We start from the raw sequence: 25,907 nt of genomic DNA, 5'->3' as shown, positions 1-25,907 counted from the left end.
GCAATTTCTCCTTTTCTATCTACTATACCTTCCAGACCAACCCCATTGAGTGTTGTGGATGGATTTATAGTGACCAGCAAGGCTCTCAGGTATCTGGCAACAGAGACCTTATCTTGAATATAGTTATCAATATTTCCACACACGCCCTGTACTGTCGCATTCTTTCTTCCACAGTTGTGGAAAGTACTACTTACTTTTCACTGACATGCATGCAGTAGTGCATGCACTTTCAAAGATTGATGGATAGGTTTGTACCCAAAGATTTGTTTATGTTCACAATTGTTTGTCCATGCTGTGCTATTTTTTCTTGTCTCCCAAAACCTTTCCCAAAAACCCCCTTACCCATCCATTTTTCAAACCCTAACCCTCTTCCCCCGGGCTGTGTGGTTTTGATTGATGTGTGACTAAATTACAGCAATAAATCCACACACTTGCTGGGGAGGATAAGGTGATACCAACAGGCTGGTGAAGAAATCCGAGGATATATTCTTACTCTGCTTGACAAAGACCCATGGCTAATGTCAAAGAACTTCAACCGAATTAGTAGTTATACTTTACCATTTGTTAGGCTACAATGTGGCACTGTTCTAGTGTACTGTCACCTGCTATATTCTCTATTGTACCATTGTATTGCTCAGGAGGACAAACCAGATTTCATTTTCTTTTTTTTCATAAGCATGCAACTGCCACTGTGTCCCACCACTAGTACCACCGCTATGAGGAAATTTTATCCGCCCAGGATTGCCAACCTTATTCGCTGTTTCCCGTGGAGCCAGCCCTGGGCCTAGCCCTACTTGCAAACAGAAATTACAGGTAAGATAGGCGTTTGGTTGGAGGTAGTATAATGGAGTATTAGGAGAGACGAGAGATTGACGGTAGTACTACTAAAGTCCTAGGACTATTCAGGAAAACAAACTTACTGTTAAACCCCCACCCACCAGACTCAAAAGCAGTAAAAAACAGGTATGGTCAGATAAAGTTTCAAAAAGTATATTTTTATAGCCCTAACAAAATAATCTCCCGCAAGACCCTCCCTAACCCCAACGATTGTCCTTCAAAAGTCCCCAAAAAACCCAACTCCCAATTCCCACCCCCCAAAAGTCTCTAAAAAAGGGGCAAGGGACACTATGGCAGGGTGCTGTTGGCTTTAGCAGCCAGGGCATCATGCTCCTTGCGGAGGGTGGCAAGTTCGAAGCGGAGGCCCTCCACCAAGTTCTTATAGTTCAGGACCTCCTGCTCCAGGTAGGACAGTCTGAGGGATAAGCGGTGCCGGTGTGCCTTGCAAATCCTGTGGGGGGCAGCTGCTGTCTTTGCTGCTCGGCGGTGGCGTTTGGCTTTGGTAGCCCGGCTCCGTACCGCTGGAGCGCTGCGCTGGCTGGCAGCCCGCACGGAGGAGGATGCAGCTGTCCCCGTGGACGTTGTTGTTGTACCAGACTGCGTCTCCTCCTCCTCAAGGGCCACCAGCCGCCGATATTCAGCGACAGTGGCATCCAGCCTCCGTTGCCGGGCCATTCGAGCCAGCTCCTTCCTCCTTGATGGTCTCTTGGATTTGGAAGGAGCAACTACATGAAGAAAGAAAGACCAATGCTCCTTAAGATTAACACAAAATGATTGAGCAGAAAGTTGTCACAGTACAAGTAGCAAATTGAAAGCACAGTACATAACTATTGAGGACAGTATCTATGTAACCTCCGACTTCTTCATCCTTGCTCTAACATTAGTGGGAGTTTAAGGAACAAATTCTACAAGCACTATGGACTTCCATTATAGTCGACTATGACAGTACACCAGTCTTATTCTTCTTCTTCTCTCTTGTTTAGGAAAATTGGTACGTTATCTTATGCAAGCCAGCATAATGCCAGCGCAGTGAACTTGCACCCGAGAAAAACAGACGCACACCATGGTGGGTGAGACAGACTTGCGTTACTGTACCGGTCCAGTACATGCAGGTGGTGAAGCTCTTACTTTTCTATTACGGGTGGCACTGAGAATACTCTGTTAAAAGGGCTACTGCTTAATTAATTTAGCTTTCACCCTACAGTGCAAATGAGTATTAGAAAAGGAAAATAAAGAAGCTAAATAATCTGATTATCTATCACTTCACATGGGATGTATTTGATGACATATGGGATGACTTTAGGTGCTTTGCTTATTATTGAGTGAACAGTGATACCCCCACACATGAATGACGTACTACTACTAAACTAAAGTTATTAAGAGAGGTACGGAGTGTCCACCGTAATAACCGGATATATGCTGTGCTTGCAGTTGCAATACAAACTACTGCTACTATTCATGGTAGTATTTGGACAAAATTACAACTTCTTTTCCTTGCCTTTCCTACACTGGAACGGACATGCGGGTGCGGTGTTACATGCTCTTCAAAGTAACACTTAGTTCATCCAGTGACCGTATACTCTCTCTAGATACACATATGCTATCTAAGAGTCAGATAGTACCATGAATGATCCAGGCATCCATCCATTCAAAGTATATGCACACATACAGTTTCTGTTTCACCCACCCAGGCTGTTCTCCTTCCACCCATCCTTGCTTCATCATTCACCCAGCCATGCACCATACCATATTCTTTCCTTCCCAGCCACCTCGGGGACCAAGCAAACACATATCATTCTTCTTTGCCAGTCATCATTACATTTCTCGTCCTTCCACACTTACTTACACCCTTCTTTCGCTTTTCGTTCATCCCTTCCATCAAGTTCACCTCAGATCTGATTGGGATTCTTCTCGCCAAAAACTTCACAGCTAAGTCGAAGTACATTTAGAGGAGGCTACTACCTGGTTTATTTATAATACACCCGTGCAGAAAGCACACTCTGCAGTCTTCAATCTCAAATGAGTAAGGAATGTATAGCTTACCTCTGCCCGCCACCACCGTGTCATCCCCCACAGATTTGTCCGGCACTTCCACCGCCTCCTCCCCAGAGTTGTCCTCGTCCAATGCCACCACCACCTCGACGCTGGCCCCGCCTCCAGATGTTCCACCTACAAAGTACATTTAATAATGTTAGAATACACCACTCACTACTGTATAAGATTTGGTCTAGGAGGAAGAAAGAAATGTGAAAAAACCAGTATACAATTTAATAATTTGTGACTGTCTACTCTAAAGTAAAAATGTCCCTTTTTCCAGGGAAGGCTGTTGTCTTGCTGCACTTTTTGGCACAACTGATGAATGCTTGCTTTTTATTTTTAACACGCACCACTTTTTCTCCTAACAGACAGAAGCTTGACTTCTAAGAACACGAGCAGGATCAAGTTCAAACCAGGTGAGAGCTCGGCTCGACCACAAGAAATGTGTCCAATTAATCGTCAGCACTAAGCACTTTTCCATTTCCAGTTAAACGTTTACTTTTATGACAAACTTGATTTCAATAAATGTGTTTACTTTTAATAAAGCTTTTAAACTTAAATAGACTCTGTGGTTTTTGGTCCTCCAGACTAGAGTGGATGAGCTAAAGGTTTTGGAATTTTTGCAAGCATAAGTCCGTGCCTCTGCCATCGGTGACTTTGGGAGCTAAATGACTCTGCCACACTATCTAGTCAGTAAGGAGATTGGGGGTTCAACTACAAAGTCTGTTATCACTGAGGTATGTGGAAAGTCTAACAGCACCTATTATAATTGATAAGCTAAGCAATGCATTATTTAGTGTCCATAGTTCTGTTTGTGCAGATTTGTCCCTGCAACAGTAGTAGAATGGATTGTCCTCCTATCCAAACCAAAAGTAAAGTAGTATCTTATTCTTTCTTGGTGGTCATTCACCTTTTTATTGTTGGCAATTGTCAAAGCATAAACATTTAGAATACTTGAAAAGACATTATGGACAATCCCAGAGGACTGCACTCAGTGCATAAAGCTATTGCTGACTAGAATGGGAGTCCAATGGAAATGCCAAATGTGCAATCTTAGTTAGCTACACAGACAGACTAATAAGAATAATCTAGTAATACCACACGGAGTCATAGTCGAGGCAGGATAAGAATTTAGATCCTTTCTACAAGAAGATCAAAGACGATTTAGAAAAAATCGAATGAGGAACGCTAGGAAAAAATAAGTACTCTATATTAAAATTAAAACTTACTGGGGCCAGCAAAGGAGCCCTCGCCTGCCCGGTCCTGGCCTGCATCGTCAACAGCACCCTCCTCCTCCTCCTCCTGTGTCCTCCTCTTGCCCCTGGAGGAAGCTGATGTACAACATGAAAGAAAGAAAAACAGAAAACATGGATGATATTTGTCAACCAAATCAAACATTTCAAAAGAACTAACAAAATATTTTTGCGAAATAGCAAATAGACAACTACTCCACGGGATATATTATTGACCAATCTCATGTAGTCGACTACGTTATTACTTTAGTATTGCTTGATTTGCGGACCGTCGAATTGGAAATTACCTTATGTAACTCACTAAACAAAGTACTAAAAAGGTTTGCCTAGGATTGGCAGGCAGCAGTCCGCAGCACGCGAAGTGACAGCCAAAGTCCATCGTGATTGAAGATCAGCGACAACACTAAAGTTTCCTACTACATTAACCAGTCATTAAAATACCCAAACTATCAATCCACCACCACTATTTCTTCTTATCGCCATGTGTACAAAGGAAGGACTGGACTTGAGTCTGTAGGGGCTGATTTAGAAGCCCCTTGCGGCTCTTTTGCTCCATTGTTGCGTGACTTTTGTGACGCAGCGGCAGCACAAAAGAGGCGCAATGGTGCGGCGTATATTAACAACGTGGCGCATATGGGAGATGCATCACATTGTAAAGCCCTGCGCCAATAGGGGGCGCTCCGGCGCAAGGGAGGGCGTTCCTGCGCAGGAACGCATCCTAAAAGTGGCTGAGGGAAATGTACAAGATTTCAATCAGTCACTTTGAGGACAATGATGCGTGACTCAAACCCTGCGCCTGCTTGAAGCAGACGTACGGCTTGACGCAGCATTGGGGAGATAGGGCACCCCAGAGCATTGATGGAGCTGCACCATCTTTGCGACGTGACTCCAGCAATGCGCCGCCTTTACGGCACAGATGCGTAACGCTTTGGTGACGTTTTGGGCCCATGGTGCGCCGCATTGTAAATACGGCGCACCATGGGTGATGGTGGCGTGACGCACAATTACTGGTGCATCCCTGCTACTTTGCAGGGATGCGCCGGTAATTAAAAGTCTGAACCTTAGTGTGTAGCATTACGCAGTTCTTTAAACTACACTCATACATAATTTCACAGGCCAATGAAATGAACACAAAATCTAAAACAAATAAGCATAGTAGCAACACTACTGAGAAGAAGGAGAGCAGTGTATGTGAAATGCACAGAAGATTTTGAAATATAATTTACCTACAATGTAATGAGCAGCATTATTGCTCTTGGTAAAAAACAAAAATTTGCAATATAATAACACAGCAGGAGAAAACATAGTAGTAAAGAAATAGCTACTACTACTCACCAAGCCCGGGAATCTCAAGGCCAAGGAGGTCGAGCAGATCTCGCTCACGGGTCAGGACATCCGTCCAGCGGTGGGTGGCCTGGTTGTAGGTGCGCCAGACCCGAGAGTGGTGGTAAATGGCCTGGCACACCTTCTCCCACCGCTTCCGGCGCTCCCGGATCCCGTACCCGGCACTGATCTTGCCGCCTCCCATGATGGTCCTGGGGAGGCGGTGCTGAACATAAAAAATTAGTTGGCCCACCTCCTCCGGGCTAAAGATCTCCCTGGGTACGACCTCCTCCCCCCTCAAATGCCCGCACGGGAGCCGGACACGGGGTGCAGGACCCTTCCCCTTCTCGGGATGCTTCCCGGCTCCCTTCACCATGGTCTGGGCGGAAAGGAATAAAGAAAATAGAATAGGGAAGAGAAGAAAAGAAAAGACTTAAAAAAAGTAATTTAAAATTAACCAAAAGTAGCAGTAAACACAAAAATATGGGGCTAGAAAAATAGAGGGATAGATAATAAGTAAAATAGATCAAAAAAACTTCAAACAAGCAAAGGATGGCAGAGATTTAGAGAGGATACAAAGACCATGCCCAGAACCATAGCAATGAATGAGAAACAAGATGGCCGCGCCCGTTCACGACCGCGCGGGTAAGTTCGCGCGAGATTTTCCTTGCAAACACCCGCGAAATTGTACTGGCAAGCCGCACACTTTGCAAGATTACACTTCGCGCCCGGAAACGGAAATACGTCAGGCAAACAAGATGGCCGCGCCCTTGAACGACCGCGAGGGTAACTTCGCGCCTTGCGCTACGACGGCTCGCAAAAACGCACAAAACCTTGCGAACTAACACGGCGCAAAAAACCAAATTGCATATTCGCACGAATTCGCGGCTTCCGAATCCGATCTCGCGAGTGATCGCGCCCAGCAAATCCCGGGAAATTGCAGTAAAACGAGTTTTGCATAACTGAAAGCACTCGACAGGTGCAAGAGTTCAAACTCATCATTAGTAACAATTCCCTGTAGTGCTTCCTGACTGGGGCCCCTCCAGAGTTCAGTTGCTAGTTGCAACAATTGTATGACCCTGCTCTGACCCTCACAGCAGGCTCATAGAATAGCTACAAGTAGGCCACAAAGGTCCTGGAAAAAAAAATGCACTGCAACAGAAAGCAAATTACGGATAAGGAAGCAGGTGCCAGACTGGAATTTTAAAACAGTGACACATTAATAAACTAACCCCAAATTAATTCATGTCAGTTGAAGCAGGGCTGGTGTGCTTTCTTTCCCCCCCCCATAATCTACAGTGATGATGAACCAGAGGGTGGCATTGATGTAACAGAGGGTGGCAGTGGTGAAACAGAGGGTGCTGGGAACCTGTGATGATGAACCAGACGTAGAAACAACATAATCTCGACAATTGCGAGCCGAAATGTAAGTTCACAATTGCGAACTGGTACAAAACCCTCGCGAACTGGCAGAAATCCTTGCGAACACACAAAAAAAAAATTCGCGAGAATTCGCGGATTTTGCAGATTGCGAGTTCGCAAATCCGCAAAATTCGTGAACGCGAGATTCGCAAAATTCGCCCATACTTACATGGGACCTCCATGGGTAGTGTCTTTGCACCAAGCCTGGTGGGTTAGTACGTGGGCGCATTTGAACGTGACATCATCTATCACGAATCCTGCCCATGGAGGTCCCATATGAGGTTGTGGCGTCGGTATATCGATGACGTTTTGGTCATCTGGAGTGGGGATGCAAACTCTGTGGCTCTCTTTCTGGAATGGCTGAACCAGAGGAACCCCCTCTTACATTTTACTTTGACTGTCACCAAGACCAGTCTACCTTTCTTGGATCTGTTCATTGTACCTGGAAAAGGTGTTTTACAGACTAAGGTACATCACAAGGCCACCGACAAAAATGCACTACTAGCATTTAGCAGTTTCCATCCCCGCTCATTACGCGAAAATCTACCGGTGGGTCCGTTTTTTCGCATTCGTCGAAATTGCTCTGAAACCAACTACTTCATTGCAGAAGCCGGTCTCCTGTCTACCAAACTTTGTGAGAGGGGCTACCCACAGAAAGTAGTGAAATGAGCAAAGAAGAGAGCACAGAATACAGGTTGGGAATCACTACTCTCTAAAACCAACAGACCATCAGTGAAAAAAACGGTGTTTGTATCTACTTTCAATACTGCATCTCAGCAAATCAGGAGAACAATACTTAAGAACTGGAAAATCCTGAATTCTGGCCACCTACAAATGGACAAACCTCTATTCTCGTTCAAATGCAGCCAGAACCTCAAAGATCTTTAGATTCACACGAGACCAAGACCAGTGAGTAGACGAGGGATTAGTGACAATGGCACAGGTTTGCCACCAGTAACTACCCATTTTCGGTGCGGTTCATGCAGCGTGTGCCATCTCAAGACAAACACCAAACAGATTGACCTAGGTTTAACAACGCCCTGGGAACAGAGGCCGCACACGAATTGTAATTCCCAAGGAGTAATATACTTGATTACGAGTCCTTGTGGTGAACAGTACGTGGGCATGACATGTAGGAAGATCCGCACCCGCATCACAGAACATCGCAGTACTATTAGATGTGGCAGATCTAATACGAAGTTAACTACACACTTTGCGGAAGCAGGACACATTGTGGAGGATCTAAGATGGACAGTTATTGGGAAATTAAGATCAGTTTCCCAAGGACAGGATGTTACTAGATCACTTTTCGTCAGGGAACAGAAATGGGTTTTCCGTCTCCACAGTGACCTACTTGGTCTTAATGACGACATACCCTGAGTAGATAATCCTTCAGGCAGGGCTCAGGTTTATTAAGGGATGTACTTTTGGGATTATCAATCTTTACATCTACCAACAATATGTTTGCTATATCCTAGTAATAAGCTATAGGGCCCGCTATGCTTAGTAGTGTGAGGTCATTATGTCACAATCTTTCATGATCTATGCATACCATTGTTTTTTGTCATATTTTATGACTATTTGACATGGATGGATACTGTGCCTTTTCTTAACACAGATTATTTGTTGTGACGTTTCCCTGCCTTTCCTTTGGGATCACTTTTTATAACTGACAAACCTGTCCCCTCTTTCCAACTGTTACCTTAGTTACCCTACTTATGCAGTTACTGACGGAACGGCACAGACTCGAGTATTAGAGTATGCACCTTACCCTTCCTTTTTAGCAATTAGTAAAAGTTCAGGAAGTTAGGACTGTTAAATATTAGCACCGTTACTTCCTTTCTTACGATACCGGTCTTGCCTGGATATTTATACTACATCTCCCTACAGCCCTCTGCACGCGGTGACGTCCTGACGCTGACTCACGTGACGCGCTGCCGGCCCCTTTCCCCTTTTCAGGACGGAAGCACCCGCACGCCATTATCCTTCACGGCGTTCTGCATGGCGGGTACCAATGCTGCTGAAGTACTCCATCGAAACACTAAGCGGGCACAGAGGTTCTCCTATGTTTACACTTGAGACGGGGTTTTGAAGGCTAACTTACGTAACTAATATTTGTGAGTCTCAACCCTTATCCTATGGTTGGGTGGTAGCGGAGGATGCCTCCTTTTACCTCGCCGAACTTGTCACGCAGATTTGGCTGCAAATAGGACGTAACGAAAAAGGTTTTTTAATGTGAAATAACCGCTTGAATTGTACATGTACTGTTGTTTTCTCTTTGAACACAGGTTGTGTTCTCTGGGACTTCACCCGTCCACGCCAGTTCGAGCCTTAAGAATTAATAGACTCGGTAAGACACTGCCATATTGAGATTTGGATAGGTTGCATGAATGCTGACGCAACCGATTGTAAATATGCATAGGGACATCTTAAATTACTTATCTTGGATAGGGTGGTATTTTACTTCCCCTGCATACCTTTCAATGTTTACGACACGTGTGTGGTTTTTAACTTATTACAGCAAAAGGCTGTCGGGAGGTCATTAAAAATGATCCATACTGGAATACCTCCCCTCACAGATGGGTCTCACTGGCAATCAAAGTTTCAAAGGACCTTCTATATATATATATATATACCTACTGTTTAATGGGTGGATACGTCTTTCAACACCTGTTATTACACTAGAGTTATATTTGATACTAAATACAAACATTTGTTTTTCCTACGTCTTTTGTAGTAACTAATGCTCCACGGTGTGGAAGTACCCCCCACGTGGTATCCCTCTGACGAATGATTAATTCAAAGGTAAGAGGTGAATAAGGACTGGGACAGATAGACTGTCCTGAAGAAGACCAATGTGACCCACGCAATTGAGGGCACCTTCAAACGGTCGAAACATGTTGACCATCGCAGTATAAGGAGGAGTGTTTTAGGATCTTGATTTCCTGCCTAAACACTTAACCATCCTTAACTATTTTTAATCTTGACCCTAGAACCCACGAATAAAGTACCAACGGGTATCTAGGAGCCAGTTTTATTGAGCACGATCTAACTGCACTTTTTGTCTACCACTTACCCAGTCCTTAAGGACAACGCACATTGGTGTGATCACTGTTTGTCACTTTTTGTGTTGATCCGTGTTTGTCTTTAATATGTTTTTATGTTTCCCCCTCCCTTTGCTCCGCCCCCTGCGTGGCTAGGCGGGGGCGTATTGTAAGCAGACCCGATGATGAAGCATGTCACACACATTTTGTGTGAGTGAGGGCAGTTTTTTTCAAATTACTTTGATTTTCTTTCAGCCCCTTGCTGTGTGTTTTATTGCTTGTTTACTCCCCATTCGGGGTGGTGGAGTACACTAGTTGACCCTTTCCTCTCCTTGGTGTTTAATGATGTTTAGAACGGCAGCTTAGCCGTAGGGGATACCAACTTTGCTAAACAACAAAAATAATCTTTTTGGTTGTTTTTCACACGCGTGTCGCACATTTTGTTCGGAGGTTGTGCCTTCCCTTTTGCATATAATTTTACGTGTTACACGTGCATTTAGATCTAGCACATATCCTTGCTTTGTAATCCTTTTCTCCCTCTTGTGCCCTCATTGAAGGGTACAATGGCCTTAATTCCCGGCCTCTCCTTCGGGGAAGACATTGTTTCTGATATTCTGGCTGGACCATCCCTCTTGGGGGATACTGTTGTCACCGAAGTTTTGGCACAAGGGGAGGGTTGGGACACTCTGTTATGTTATGTTATGTTAAAATTTTCTTCTATAGCGCAACGGCTACTCCAAAGGAGTGTCCCGGCGCTTTGGCAAAGAGGTCAGCAGAGGGCAGCAACATAACAGAAAATAAGGAAAAACGGGGGGCCCTAGTTGGTGAATAGCCAGGTTTTTACGGCCTTTCTGAAGGACATAAGGTTAGGGATCTGTCTCAGAGAGAGGGGAAGCTCATTCCAAGCGCGAGGAGCCAGGTGGCGAAAAGAGCGGCCACCCAGTCTAGCGCGTTTGATGGTCGGGACTACCATTTTGGACAAGGAGGCAGACCTTAGAGCTCTATTAGGTTTATAAAAAGCAAGGCGTTTTCTGATGTAACTGGGGCCAATGTCATCTAGGGATTTAAAGGTCAGCGTCAGACTTTTGAAAAGGACTCTCTTAGCTATAGGAAGCCAGTGCAATTCTCTTAACAGATCAGAGGCACCAGTACGTCTAGGGAGCCCGTAGATGGCACGGGCAGCTGAGTTTTGAACTACTTGAAGACGCATCAAGAGGTATTTTGGGAGTCCCAAATAAAGAGCATTTGCATAGTCTAATCTGGACCCAATGAGTGATTAAACAATGACCCTTCTATGATGGAGTGATATCAAGGGGAGAAATTTTCTGAGCATCCGAAGGATGCCGAAGCATTTCCCAGAAAGGCAAGATATTTGGGGTCCAAAAGCTAGGTCACTATCAACAATGATTCCCAAATTTTTAGCTTTGATGGACGCATTTACAGGCGGAAACAAGTCTTGCGGCCACCAGCATTTCCAATTCGATTCAGTGGCACAGCCAAAGAAAAGCAGCTTCGACTTATCGGAGTTGCATTTCAGTCCGTGCCCTCCAAACCACCCAAAAACTGCCTCTAAACAGCTTCTGATAAGAGTCCCGTTAAACACCTCAGTCCTGCCACATGTAAACAAGAGTTGGGTGTCGTCGGCGTAGGACACGATCTGAGCACCGAAGGACTCCGCCACCTCTGCCAGGGGGGCCAAAAAGATGTTAAAAAGCAGGGGGCTAAGAATAGACCCCTGAGGGACCCCTACCTCCAGAGGTGCCATGTCGGCGGAGTGCGGGGGCACCCAGATCGTTTGTCGGCGGTCGGCTAGGAAGGATTTGAGCCAATTCCACACTGTCCCCCGAAGACCACACTCCCAGAGTCGTAAAAGAAGGGTGTCATGGGGAACGGTGTCGAACGCCGCCGACAGGTCCAACATGACCAACATGGCCTTTCCTCCAACATCCAGCACCTCTCTGATGGCGTCTGTGACTTCAAGTAACGCGGTCTCCGTGCTGTAATTAGCACGAAAACCAGATTGAGTGCTGTGCAACAGATGGTTCTCCTCGATAAAATTAGAGATAGATCTGTGCACGTGTCTTTCTGCCACTTTCGCCAGAGCAGGGAGGAGAGAGATTGGCCTGTAGTTGGCATGGACGGTAGGATCTAGGGCTGGTTTTTTTAGAAGTGGAAGAATGAGAGCACACTTCCAAGCCCGAGGGACTACACCAGAAGACAGCGAGGAGTTGAGAATAGGATTGATGAGACCATTTAGGGCCGGAGCTATTTTGTTGAGACATGAGGCTGGACATGGATCAAGGGGTGAGCCCGACTTCAGCCCAGACAAGAGGTCTAAGGAAGAATCAAGACTCAAAGGGGGGAATTCCCAGAGAGTGGGAGCCAGATCAAGTTTTGAGGAGGTGTGGACGGCTGGTAGGTCTACATCAGTTTGTTGGGAATAAACAGCAAGGGAAGCTTGGATGGACGTTATTTTATTAACAAAGTAAAGGGCCAGTTCACCCAGCCAGGATTCTGAATGGGACTGGGTCGGGGTGCCTAGGGACGGTGATGTAAAGTCTTTGACAATTCTAAAGATTTCCTTACATGTGTTTCCAGATTCATCGATGCGACGTTCAAGATAGAATTTTTTCTCTTTCCACATCAAATTATAGTAGGATCTAGTCATATTTTTTAACTTTACTTTCTCCAAGGGATTATAGTCCCTCCTCCAAGCTCTCTCAGCTCTCTTACAATTTTGGCGAGCTTCCCTGAGCTGAGAAGTGAACCAAGGGGCTGAGGGCCGTCTGTCTCCGGACTTAGCTATTTTCTCTGGGACAAGAATCAACAGTCTCGTCGTGAGCCAATCGACAAAATAGGCTAGGTCATCTTCTAAGTTGCCTGACAAGGTACAGGGTGCACAGTCAATAGCCTGCAGCAGCATCTCATTAGAGAGAAGGTGGAAAGGTCTGGAAGTACGCTTAGGAGAGGCAGTGGGTTTGATCCTAGAAGAAGGAACACTAGAAAGGAAAAAAGTAATTAAATAATGATCCGACCATAACACCGGCTGCGGTGCTTGGATGCCAATAGGAATGGTGGAGTAGACTTGGTCCAGAGTGTGACCCTTGTTATGAGTAGGTTCTTGAATAAGCGGTAGCAGTCCTAATGAGGTAGTTATATCCATTAGTTTCATAGTGTCTGGGTTAGTGGCATCGTCCATGTGTATATTTAAATCGCCTAGAAGGATGCAGTGCTCCGACTTAAGACAAGGGACTGAGAGTGCAACTTGTAATTCGTCCAGGGGCTCTATATATAAGAATACCGGTACAAGCCTGAGAGGGGGAGAGGTGGAGAGTAAAGCCAAGGGCCTCAGTGTTCTGGATGTTATCAACCGGAAATGTAGAACAATGCAGCTGTTTGTTAACTATAATAGCCACACCGCCCCCTCTCCCAGATGATCTATCCCTCCTAAAGATGGAATAGTTGGGAGGGATGGCATTGGCCAAATCCGGGGCAGAGGAGTCATTTAGCCAGGTTTCTGTCAAGAAAAGACAGGACACGTTAGAGTTATAAAGCAGGTTCCAGATATCCAGTGAATGACAACTCAGAGAACGTGTGTTAAGAAGAAGACAGACGACTGGAGCAGGTTGGCTAACCAATGTCGGTTTCTCATGCTTGGTAAGACGCCAACCGCAGTCTGTACAGCCTTTCCTTAAGGCACGGCTGCCAGGGAAAACATAGTGACAGCGACCCACGGGGGGACGTAAATTTAGAAGAGTCTCTGATGTGTATGAAAGCATCATGACCTGGGGAAGTAAGAATAGTGTGCCTAAAAGAAATAAGAGGCAGCCAGCCGTCCTGACCCGTCCGCTGCCGGAACGGTGACGGGCGCAGACGGGCAGGACTCTGGCACGACTCAGGCGCAGTGAGGGCGCCTCCCTGCGCGTCACCGCTGCGCGTTGAGAAGGGTGGAGCTTTAAGTAGGCCGGCGTAACCTCCAATTCCAGGCGCCAAGACCCGCAGCAATATGGCGGCGTCTGGCTTCAGCTGCCTGAACAAATATGGCGCTCCCTCACCACCCCAGAACCGGACCCGCCAAAGTAGCGGTGCTTTTGTCAGTTTTTTTAACGTGTGAGTGAGGGGCCAGAAAGCGACGCAGTTAAGAACAAGGTAAACTGGAAATTATATGCCAAGTAAAAGCACAAAACAGGAGTATTAAAATTCACAGCAAGAGCGCGAGCGCGCGATCCTTAGCAGCGCTATGCAGCCGCTCCTCTGAGGCACCTTTACCAGGCTGACCCCGGGCTCGGTTCCGCCTTTAGTAGGCTGGCGTAACCTCCAATTCCAGGCGCAAAGACCCGCAGCAATATGGCGGCGTCTGGCTTCAGATGCCTGAAAAAATATGGCGCTCTCTCACCACCCCAGAACCGGACCCGCCAAAGTAGCGGTGCTTTTATCAGTTTTTTTAACGTGTGAGTGAGGGGCCAGAAAGCGACGCAGTTAAGAACAAGGTAAACTGGAAATTATATGCAAAGTAAAAGCACAAAACAGGAGTATTAAAATTCACAGCAAGAGCGCGAGCGCGCGATCCTTAGCAGCGCTATGCAGCCGCTCCTCTGAGGCACCTTTACCAGGCTGACCCCGGGCTCGGTTCCGCCTTAAGTAGGCCGGCGTAACCTCCAATTCCAGGCGCCAAGACCCGCAGCAATATGGCGGCGTCTGGCTTCAGCTGCCTGAACAAATATGGCGCTCCCTCACCACCCCAGATCCGGACCCGCCAAAGTAGCGGTGCTTTTGTCAGTTTTTTTATTGTGTGACTGAGGGGCCAGAAAGCGACGCAGTTAAGAACAAGGTAAACTGGAAATTATATGCAAAGTAAAAGCACAAAACAGGAGTATTAAAATTCACAGCAAGAGCGCGAGCGCGCGATCCTTAGCAGTGCTATGCAGCCGCTCCTCCGAGGCACCTTTACCAGGCTGACCCCGGGCTCGGTTCCGCCTTAAGTAGGCCGGCGTAACCTCCAATTCCAGGCCCCAAGACCCGCAGCAATATGGCGGCGTCTGGCTTCAGCTGCCTGAACAAATATGGCGCTCCCTCACCACCCCAGAACCGGACCCGCCAAAGTAGCGGTGCTTTTGTCAGTTTTTTTAACGTGTGAGTGAGGGGCCAGAAAGCGACGCAGTTAAGAACAAGGTAAACTGGAAATTATATGCAAAGTAAAAGCACAAAACAGGAGTATTAAAATTCACAGCAAGAGCGCGAGCGCGCGATCCTTAGCAGCGCTATCCAGCCGCTCCTCTGAGGCACCTTTACCAGGCTGACCCCGGGCTCGGTTCCGCCTTAAGTAGGCCGGCGTAACCTCCAATTCCAGGTGCCAAGACCCGCAGCAATATGGCGGCGTCTGGCTTCAGCTGCCTGAACAAATATGGCGCTCCCTCACCACCCCAGAACCGGACCCGCCAAAGTAGCGGTGCTTTTGTCAGTTTTTTTAACGTGTGAGTGAGGGGCCAGAAAGCGACGCAGTTAAGAACAAGGCAAACTGGAAATTATATGCAAAGTAAAAGCACAAAACAGGAGTATTAAAATTCACAGCAAGAGCGCGAGCCCGCGATCCTTAGCAGCGCTATGCAGCCGCTCCTCCGACGCACCTTTACTCTCCTCGAACTAAAGAAAAACCAGGTCAAAACCATACTTCATGGGGCCATCCTTCCTGAATATTTAAGGGTAAATGCTGCATCCAATGAACCCCTGATCTTTTTAGAGGACGAAGCCTTTAGAAGAGACTGGGCCTTGGTGGTGTGGAAATGTACTCGAGACTGGTTAGTCCTGATTTTCAGCACAGCTAGAAGACTATCAGAAGCTCTCCTTCTTCAATTCCAAACATCGGAGTCAGCTTTAAGAACCAAAGTTCTCTTGACAACATTTGATCAAAAATTAGATCGGGTTAAAGTAGAACTCACCGAGTACAGGGACTATCTGATGCTCTCCAAGATAAACAAATTACAAAAAGATCTTAAGAACTTTTCCCGGGAAAAGGTACATCCATATACTCAGGAAGAGTATGACCATCAGAAAATCCAAGAAAACATTAAGGGGAACCAACAGGGACGACCCAGACGGTATACCACTAGTAGTTCCAGTGATGGAAATGAAAATGAATACCCCCACAAGAAAAGAGGGCGAAGTCGGGGCCACTGGCGGGGGTTTAGACCACCTATGTTCCACCATCCAGGCAACCAGTATCAACATCAGGGTTACAACTGGCCAGTTATGGGATACCCACCACCTCCTTCCTTCCCGAATCCTCTATGTGAGGACCCTCATTTTCAGGCGCCCCACTTTCCTCCTGCACAGTTTCAGAACTTTCAGGGGCCTTTTTTAGGGAGAGGCTGGAACAAAGGCAGGGGCAAACAAAGGGGGCCACAACGGGTAACTTGGGAGGATCAGGATCAGGAAATAACACAGAGAGTGACCAGGAGCATGGCATCAGGCAATGCGCCCGGGACAAGCCGCCAGAATCCCTAGTGGTCAATCTATCCTCTCATGTTCTCACTCCCATCCAGGAACAGCTTTTGAATAAGGGTTTGGGATTCGTTCCCACCAACCACTTGGACCCCTTCAGGTTACGTCGGGACTTATCCGTCTTCTTTCGTAACTTGAGATTACGGGTCTTTTTTTAAGACAGTGACTCGGAGGATCCCTTCAAGGGGGATACCCCGTTTCACCCCAAATCGACATTCACTCCTCAATTGGCTCTATTACCTCCGGAGGTGGCCACCTTCTAATAGGCAGTAGTATGTGACCTAGAGAAACTATACACCTCTCAAACTCATTCCTTTTCAAATGTGTCTACTGCAGAAAAAGAGGCCCTGAGGGAACTGACCGACTGTAGGGATATTATTCTAAAACCGGCTGATAAGGGCGGAGCAACGGTATTTCTGGACAGTGATACATAGATGGAGGAATGTCTTCGACTTCTAGCTGATGAGAGAAATTACCAGAAACTCTCTCTAGATCCAACTGGAGAAATCTCTTTAGAAATTGTGACAGCGCTGGAAGAGGCCAAGTCCAATGATTGGATCTCTGAGCATGAGGCATTATTCCGTGTGAACAAACATCCTAAAACACCATATCTATATGTCCTTCCGAAAATCCACAAACCAGCACAACCCCCTCCTGGTAGACCTATTGTCTCCGGGATGGGGTCGTTGCTGGAACCATTGTCACAATTTTGTGATTTCTACCTCAAACCTTTGGTCCAGAAACTCCCCGCTTATCTCAGGGATACTTTAGATATCTTGAACCACCTTAAAGACATGCCTTTGGACCGTGACATCATCAAAACTATGTGATTATATGTACTTGTACATTGTCAACTCACATTTCCCTGCTATGCCAAATGTGATTGGCCAGTATCTACACACAAGCGGCACCAGTTGTGTCCTCTGTTCTGTTGTGGACGTATTGCAGATTGTAACACATTGTTGTCAATGGTGATGTGCTCTGCAGGTTATGTGTTTGTGCTGCATTTTGGGATAGTCACCCCTGCAGCTCTGATTTTGCTGCCCCTTATCCTTTTCATGCGGTGTGCCTTTCACTTTTCTGCTTATACAGCGCTGAGATGTTGCAGACTTGGGTACATTGGTCTCTTGTTGGGAGTTGGAGGTCTGATGCATGGTTTGTCTGCAGCTGTGCTATGCTTAGTTGTGCATTTGTGCCAATGTGCCCATCTCTACCGTCCCCCCAGTCCCTGGTTGTTACTCACCCTGGTGCTGTTGTGTCAGGTCATGTTGAGCGGTGTCCGGTCCCCCAACTCCTGCCACCGTCTCCCCACTGATGACGCTGGACACCATTTGCTCCATCTCGTCCAGCTCCCCCTGTGGCGCTGGACTCCCAACTCCAGTCTGCATTGCTGCCTTCTTGTTGTTAGCGAGTTTCTGCTGGGATTTGCGCTTCGCATTCTTCCAGCGCCTCTTAACCTCTTCCATTGTCCTCTTCAGCACTCCGACTGCATTCACCTTGTCCACGATGGACTGCCCTATTCCATTTTCTGTTGCCAATGACACAGTGGAGGTGACTAACAGTTGTTGATGATGTTCTACCTCCTCCGTTATCAGGATCCTGTTTTCCTGCGGACTGAACTGCGTCTTCCTCTTCTTCTTGTCCTTGGCCTTCCCTGACCCCAAGGTCCCAGGCTGGTCCTCCGGGGGGCTTGTGGGGTTCTGGTTGTCCTCTGTACTTGATCCGGCTACCTCCATTGTGCTTCGCTGATATTTTGCTTTTGTTTGTATATTTTTTTCTACTTTTATAGTGATTTTTCCCACCTGCCGTGTGTGACTTGCAGGCCTGGCGAAGATTATTGCTGATTTATTTATCGCGGTTGACCCCATCGCAACTTCATTTGCATTGGGGTTAACATTTTTATCGCTGTCCTGTTGAATTTATCACGGACATTTGACACATTATCGGGAATATATCGCATATAATCGCCGTGTTGTAAAAAAAAGTAACCATCAATGAAAAATGGGGTAACCCAAAGGATAAGGACCTGGGTATAATGCGGTAAGGGTAAACAATGGTCCAGAACCTATTTCTTTAAAAAAGCCGAGTAAATCAGCACATATTCAAACATTTTCAAATTCAGGGGCGTTTCTCATATATTCACCCCAAATCATAAATAAACTTAGTTATTTAGAGTAAAAAGAAGAAAATATAACTACAGCACCAATATATCAAAAAGGGGGAAAACAATGTTTAATTCATTGTCTCTAGTCACATAACTGGTATTTTTTACAGTTTTATCAATGCTTTCAAATGAGAGGTTGCCCAAAAGGAGCGTGCACAAAAAGAGGTGAACAAAAAGGGAGTGCAGTGAATCAAGAAAGAAGAGGAAAATTCAAAGAGACAAACAACATAATTTCATTAATTTTATATAATTACGGTTTTACAATCTCCGTAATGCAACAACCTGGCCCACATAGAATTTTACTATCAACTAATCTCTAAATCATACAAACACAACAGTCATATCGATTGTGTGCAGTTTTTGCAGAGGTTAGGTCCAAGGTGAGATTAGTATCGTCGACGTTTCGACTCGACTTAGGGTCACCCGGGAGTTAGACCTGGACCGTGCGAGTCTTCATCAGGACATTAATAGTTGGGCAACTAAGGGTTGGAGATGACCCTATGAAATATAAAAGGGGAAGTTACCCCGCTGTAGTGATATGTTGTCAAAGAGTTAAAACCACTAAGGGTTAATCGCTTACCCAAAGGTGTAAGGCTACACTGCGTATGCCTCGTATTCAATCAAGACCGGGTCCTGCAAGACATAATGATGCAGGATATGGACTAATGATATTAATACATCCCATGCGTTTGCGCTATCATGCCGGTGTACGCGAGATATTACCTTATTTCTTTAGTAATGATGGTGAATCAATCATCCAATGGAATTCCTTTATTCAATGTAGTCATATTTAGAATAGACTCCTTATTCCGTCTTAGTTATGGCAGGTCAATTCTAAAACAAAGGGGGGGGGGGGGATTATAATAACCCAATATTCTCATACAAATGCCAAATATAACCGCTATCACTAATTCCGTCACATATCAGTGACGTAGCCAAGTTTCTTTTCAGGAAGGAGCAAAAATGGATTTTTCTCTTGAAAAGTCATATGCAAGGTCTGAACGATGACATACCGTGGACATCGCTGTGAATCTATTAGTCCAGAGTCCTGTGCATCTGTTTTTTAAGCTACCCCATTCAGCTAGCATCCATGTGGCCATTTAAGACTCTATCCCAGTCCATATTCAGCCAATTTGAGCCTGATTCACTACTTGGCACATACATATTACTTATTTTAAGGGAACACTGTCAATTCGTGTTGTCACTAGTAGGACATGTCCAGCATCTACACCACTTGGTACATACGTATTACTAATTTTAAGTACACATTGACAACACTTGTTGCCATTAGTATGATATGCCTAGTTGCCCTCATTATGATTCAATCTATGTATCATGCATACAGATATTATGGCATATATACCCATTTGCTCCCACATTGGCAATAGGGACTACATATGATTGTATACGATTCCCTTGCCTTTAAATTATCTGGTTGCCCTCATTTTGATTCAATCTATGTATCACAGATATTAGGGCATACACTCATTTTTTCCCACATTGGCAATAGGGATTACATATATTTACATTATATCTTAGTGCCTTTTAAATTGGGTCTTTGGTTATGCTTTGTTTACGCTCCGGTGTTATACACCGGCAGTGTGATCGCCGGCGATGTGTCTGCGCACCAGCGCATGCGCAGTACACCTTAATACAGGCGCCGGTGACTACACTTGGTTTAGGGCCCGCGCATGCGCTCTCCGCCTTATGCGCTGTGCGCATGCGCGTTTACAATCGCACTATCGGGATGCCAAGTACATGCGCATTACAGCGCGGGCTCCCGATTTCCTAAAGCAATTGCCTTAACAACTTACAACAGCTGCATCTAATCAACTGGTGTATAAATACACGTACGTGCTTAGCGTCGGTACCTCCGTTCCTACTCGGACGCCAGCAGCGAGGTACCGACGGATAGGTAAGGTACCAGACTTTTTTCCTTACCATTTGAACAGGGCGAGCCCCATTCATTTGTTTCTAGCACGAGTGATAGTTACCTTGGAGAGTGGCATTACTTTACTCTTCTGCCCAATACTTGCTGATTGACGAATTTTGGTAGCAATCTTTTTTGCTAGACACAGTCCATTCTAGTTTACTAATGGTTGCAGGACATCCTCCAATGAGTACTTTTTTCCTCCAACCGTAGTTGATTGATTCTATGCATAGTCTAGTTTTCTTATATTTGGTTGAGTCTCCTTTTTGACTAAATCTAGGTTTTTGTTAGGAACAACTAAGGAAATGGCAACTATTATTGTTGTTAGTCTCTTTGCTTTTTTTCAAAGACACTTTTTTCTGTCCATTTTCTTCCCTAACTAGAGCGGGGCCTCCCCTTTTCCCGAGTGGGTTCCGGGTGAGGTGAGGCGTACTCCCACATAATGCTGGGTAAGTCACTATGCTCATTCTAATTTAAGTGATTTTTGACACTGTTTACAACATAGCAATATATTGAGCGGGGAGAGACAGTCTCCACCGCCCTGTGTGTGTGCCTAGTATATTGTGCTTGTTCTCCCGAGACCTGTTGTGCACTACATGGTTTTTGATTCACGCTTATGTCTCTTCTTCAGGAGATACATACAATTCTGGACTTCCTACAGCATCCATCTGGGCTCAGAGGAACTGGTAGGATTTATCCAGTGTACATTAGCGTGCATCACTGATCCTTTAATTTCTATTTTGCAGTCGCAGTTTCTTTAATGGTCCTGAAGAAAGCTTAGACCAATAGTCAGTACAGCTGAAACATGTCGACCTTCACTTACTCTGACCACACATAGTTATAATTTCAAACTATTTTGGCAGAATTTTAATCTTGACCCAAGCGCCATACTGATTAAATTAATTTTGGCCCTCGGAGTCAATTTTATCTTCACGTTTATCACTTTCATTTTTTTGCACTGCACCCCATTAGCATCACCAGTGAAGCCCATTGGTCTGTAATTACACCATGGTTAATCCATCCATCTCTGCACCATGACTAGGTGCACTGTTTGAGAATTGGATTGGTGACATCTCCCACATGACGACATTCCGCCACATGGGTGGGCTGATGGGAATTTTTAACATGCCTGGGCTATCACTTCTAGTGCTTCTAATGGTTTCGGGCAACTAGTTCAGTTGCGGCACACGAACAGGTTTCTGACCAGGCCCCTCTTTTGTTTGTTGATAGCTTCTCTTGGGGCAGGAGTGGTTCTGGTCGTTAAATATAGCCCTAGTTGACCCTCCCTACGTCTATTTTCTGTATTTAGTGCAACCTCCGTTGCGGGTCATTATCTAATACATAATTCATTATTCAGGGTATATCCTTTGATGATGCTCACCTAGCCTATGGTTGTTTAAGAGACTCCCTTATTGAGAAGATGGCTGACTTTGCAGGACTAGCGTTTGATGATGAGATGCTAAAAACTATTTTGGACGACAACCCTTCTCTTCTGGACTCATTACCTGAGACTTCCAGTATAGCAAAGGATGACTGGCTTACACTGTTGAATTTAAAAAAATCACACACACGCACCTCTATCCATGGAACCATTATGGCACAATATCTGAGAGGCAAATGTGCCCCTACGGGCCTTATTGTCACCAACACACCACGTCTTTTTCTGACTGACAAAGCCTTTCTACGAGACTGGTCTCTCATTGCGTGGCGCTGCACACGGGACTGGCTGATATTAATAATCAGCACAGCTAAGAGAGCAGCAGATGCCATTCTCATAGAAATTCAGGGGCTTGAAGGTCAGATTAAAGCCGCGTGCAGTACACTGTTCAAGAAAAAGCTAGATGAAACAAATAAGGCAAACAAAGATTATAAAGATAACATCTTGATGAGTAAGATGGATAAGTTTAAGAAAGATTTAGATCGCTTTTCTATGGAGAAAACTTATCCATACACTAGCGACAACTATGTAGCTCCCAGCTTCAATAGCAGAGGCAAACAGTATGGATCCAGTTACTCATCTTCTGGGTCTGACACTTACTCTAGTGACTCAGAGACACCCAGCACGTCTGGAGCTCCCCAGAGAGGGATAGGGTCTCAACAACGACCATTCAAGAGGGGTGGTCGACAGAGAGGTGCTATGTTTAACCAACACCCAGGTAATTACCAACATCCGGGTCCTTGGTGGCCACCAGGCCCATGGGGCTTCCAGCCACATCCGCCACCTATGAATCCATACACTCCTTTTCCCCAGTTTTTCCCTAACCAGCCTTTTTTAGGGCGTGGCCGGGGCCAGAACAGGGGAAGAAGAAAAGGACCACAAACTGTCCACTGGGAAACCGAACAGACGTTCCCGAACACTCGGAGCAGGAGAGCAGCTCAAGAGAACAACAGTTCAGAGACGACAGGAGTCTAGTTGTGAATCTCAGCTCCCGCACTCTTACTCCGGTCGAGCAGTCAGTCTTGGAGAGAGGTCTGGGCTTTGTGCCAACTAATGTCGGAGACCCATTTCTTCTCAGAACAGAACTTGAGAAGTTTTTCCGCAAAGTGCGTCTTCACTTCTTCTTTAAGGATAGGACTGATGACTCTCAGTCAGGTGAAGAGACTGTTAAGAACACAGGACTACGTCCTCCTTCCACTTTCACCCCTTTGAATCATCAAGTCCCTTCCCTCGTTACCACCTTTGAACAGGCGGTCAGACACGATATCTCGCAGCTGCAAACTACCGAACGGAGTACATTCCACAACTTCTCGAAACCTGAACAGTTGGCGGTGAAAAATCTTTCACTAGACCCGTCCATCATTATAAAACCAGCGGACAAAGGGGGAGCTACTGTTGTTATGGACCTAGAACAGTACCGTCAGGAATGCCTCAGACAGCTGGACAATGATAAATTCTATCGTCGTCTCACTTCAGACCCCACTCAAAGTCTACTTACTGAAATCAAATCTTTGGTGGACGAAGGGAATGTGGAGGGGTGGATTACACCTCAGGAAGCTAGATTCCTTATAACCGAGAAACCTACCATTCCAGGTTTCTACTGTCTCCCCAAAATCCACAAGGCCACGAGACCACCACCAGGCCGTCCCATCATCTCCGGGATTGGTTCCATTTTGGAACCACTCTCCACCTTTGTAGACCCTTTTCTGAGACCTTTAGTTAAGAAAATGCCCACGTATCTAGAGGATACAGCCGATGTCCTCAGATTATTACCAACTATTGAGTACAACGTGGAAACTGACCTTATGGTCAGTTTTGATGTAGAATCACTCTACACCTGTATCCCACAACAGGACACGCTGGATACAATCAGAGGCCTTCTGTCAATGGAAGATCTGGACAGCATAACCCCAGTCAACTTTATTCTATCACTTGCAGAACTGGCAATGAAGCGAAACTATTTCAAGTTTGAAGAACAGCTGTTTTTACAGATCTCCGGGACCTCCATGGGGAGTGTCTTTGCCCCGAGTCTGGCGAACCTTTATGTACACCAAATGGAACAGACTCACATCCTCAACCATAGCAACCCATTTTCAAAACACCTGGTGCTATGGAAGAGGTATATAGATGACGTCCTGGTAGTGTGGCGAGGATCTATCCCTGAAGTACAAGCTTTCCATACCTGGCTCAATGGATGCAACCCGCATCTCAAGTTCACACTGGAGTACAGTCACACAAGACTCCCCTTCCTTGACCTATCCATCTTCCCTGAGGATGGCAGTCTCCGGAGTGAGTTGTTTACCAAACCGATGGCAAGAAACTCACTTTTGTCATTTAACAGCCACCACCCACGCTCCCTTCGGGAGAACCTTCCGGTGGGTCAGTTCCTCCGGGTCAGGAGGAATTGCTCATCCAGGGAACTCTTTAACAAACATGCAACCACACTAGCCACCCACTTAGAGGAACGCTATTACCCCAAACATCTTGTGAAAAAAGCTTGGAAGCGTGCCTCGAACAACAACCGCGAGGCATTGATTGAAAAACGCCCTCCCAAACCACCAATGGAGCGCCTGACATTTGTGAGTACATTCAGCACAATGTCTAACCCTGTCCAGAAAATGGTTCGTAAACACTGGACGATTTTGAATAGCACCGGGGCCAACCTTCCATTACCACTGTTCTCATTTAAAAGGGCACCTAGTCTTCGAGACACTCTTGTCCATACAAGACCTAGGACTACCAAGACTGACGGCTTAACCACCTTATGGAACCTTCCTCCAGTCTCTGGTCACTACCCCTGTGGGTCGTGCAGTGTCTGTCCTCAGACTGAAAAAACTACTACAGTCGATATAGGGACAGGTAGGACATGGTTGCTCAAGAAGCATACGAATTGTAACACCGACAACGCTATCTATATGATAACATGTCCCTGTTCCCTCAAGTATGTTGGCTATACCACCCGCAAAATTAAGTTAAGAATAGGGGAGCATAAAAGCACCATTAGGTGTCGCAAGCAGGCCACTAAACTAACAAACCACTTTCTGGAGCAAGGACACACTGCTGACGAAATGAAATGGGTCATTTTAGAAAGGCCATTCATTCCGTCACATATCAGTGACGTAGCCAAGTTTCTTTTCAGGAAGGAGCAAAAATGGATTTTTCTCTTGAAAAGTCATATGCAAGGTCTGAACGATGACATACCGTGGACATCGCTGTGAATCTATTAGTCCAGAGTCCTGTGCATCTGTCTTTTAAGCTACCCCATTCAGCTAGCATCCATGTGGCCATTTAAGACTCTATCCCAGTCCATATTCAGCCAATTTGAGCCTGATTAACTACTTGGCACATACATATTACTTATTTTAAGGGAACACTGTCAATTCGTGTTGTCACTAGTAGGACATGTCCAGCATCTACACCACTTGGTACATACGTATTACTAATTTTAAGTACACATTGACAACACTTGTTGCCATTAGTATGATATGCCTAGTTGCCCTCATTATGATTCAATCTATGTATCATGCATACAGATATTATGGCATATATACCCATTTGCTCCCACATTGGCAATAGGGACTACATATGATTGTATACGATTCCCTTGCCTTTAAATTATCTGGTTGCCCTCATTTTGATTCAATCTATGTATCACAGATATTAGGGCATACACTCATTTTTTCCCACATTGGCAATAGGGATTACATATATTTACATTATATCTTAGTGCCTTTTAAATTGGGTCTTTGGTTATGCTTTGTTTACGCTCCGGTGTTATACACCGGCAGTGTGATCGCCGGCGATGTGTCTGCGCACCAGCGCATGCGCAGTACACCTTAATACAGGCGCCGGTGACTACACTTGGTTTAGGGCCCGCGCATGCGCTCTCCGCCTTATGCGCTGTGCGCATGCGCGTTCACAATCGCACTATCGGGATGCCAAGTACATGCGCATTACA

Source organism: Lissotriton vulgaris, unplaced genomic scaffold, assembly GCF_964263255.1.
Source record: "Lissotriton vulgaris unplaced genomic scaffold, aLisVul1.2 SCAFFOLD_451, whole genome shotgun sequence".
NCBI lineage: Eukaryota > Metazoa > Chordata > Amphibia > Caudata > Salamandridae > Lissotriton > Lissotriton vulgaris.
Note: the sequence above shows the minus strand (reverse complement) of the source record.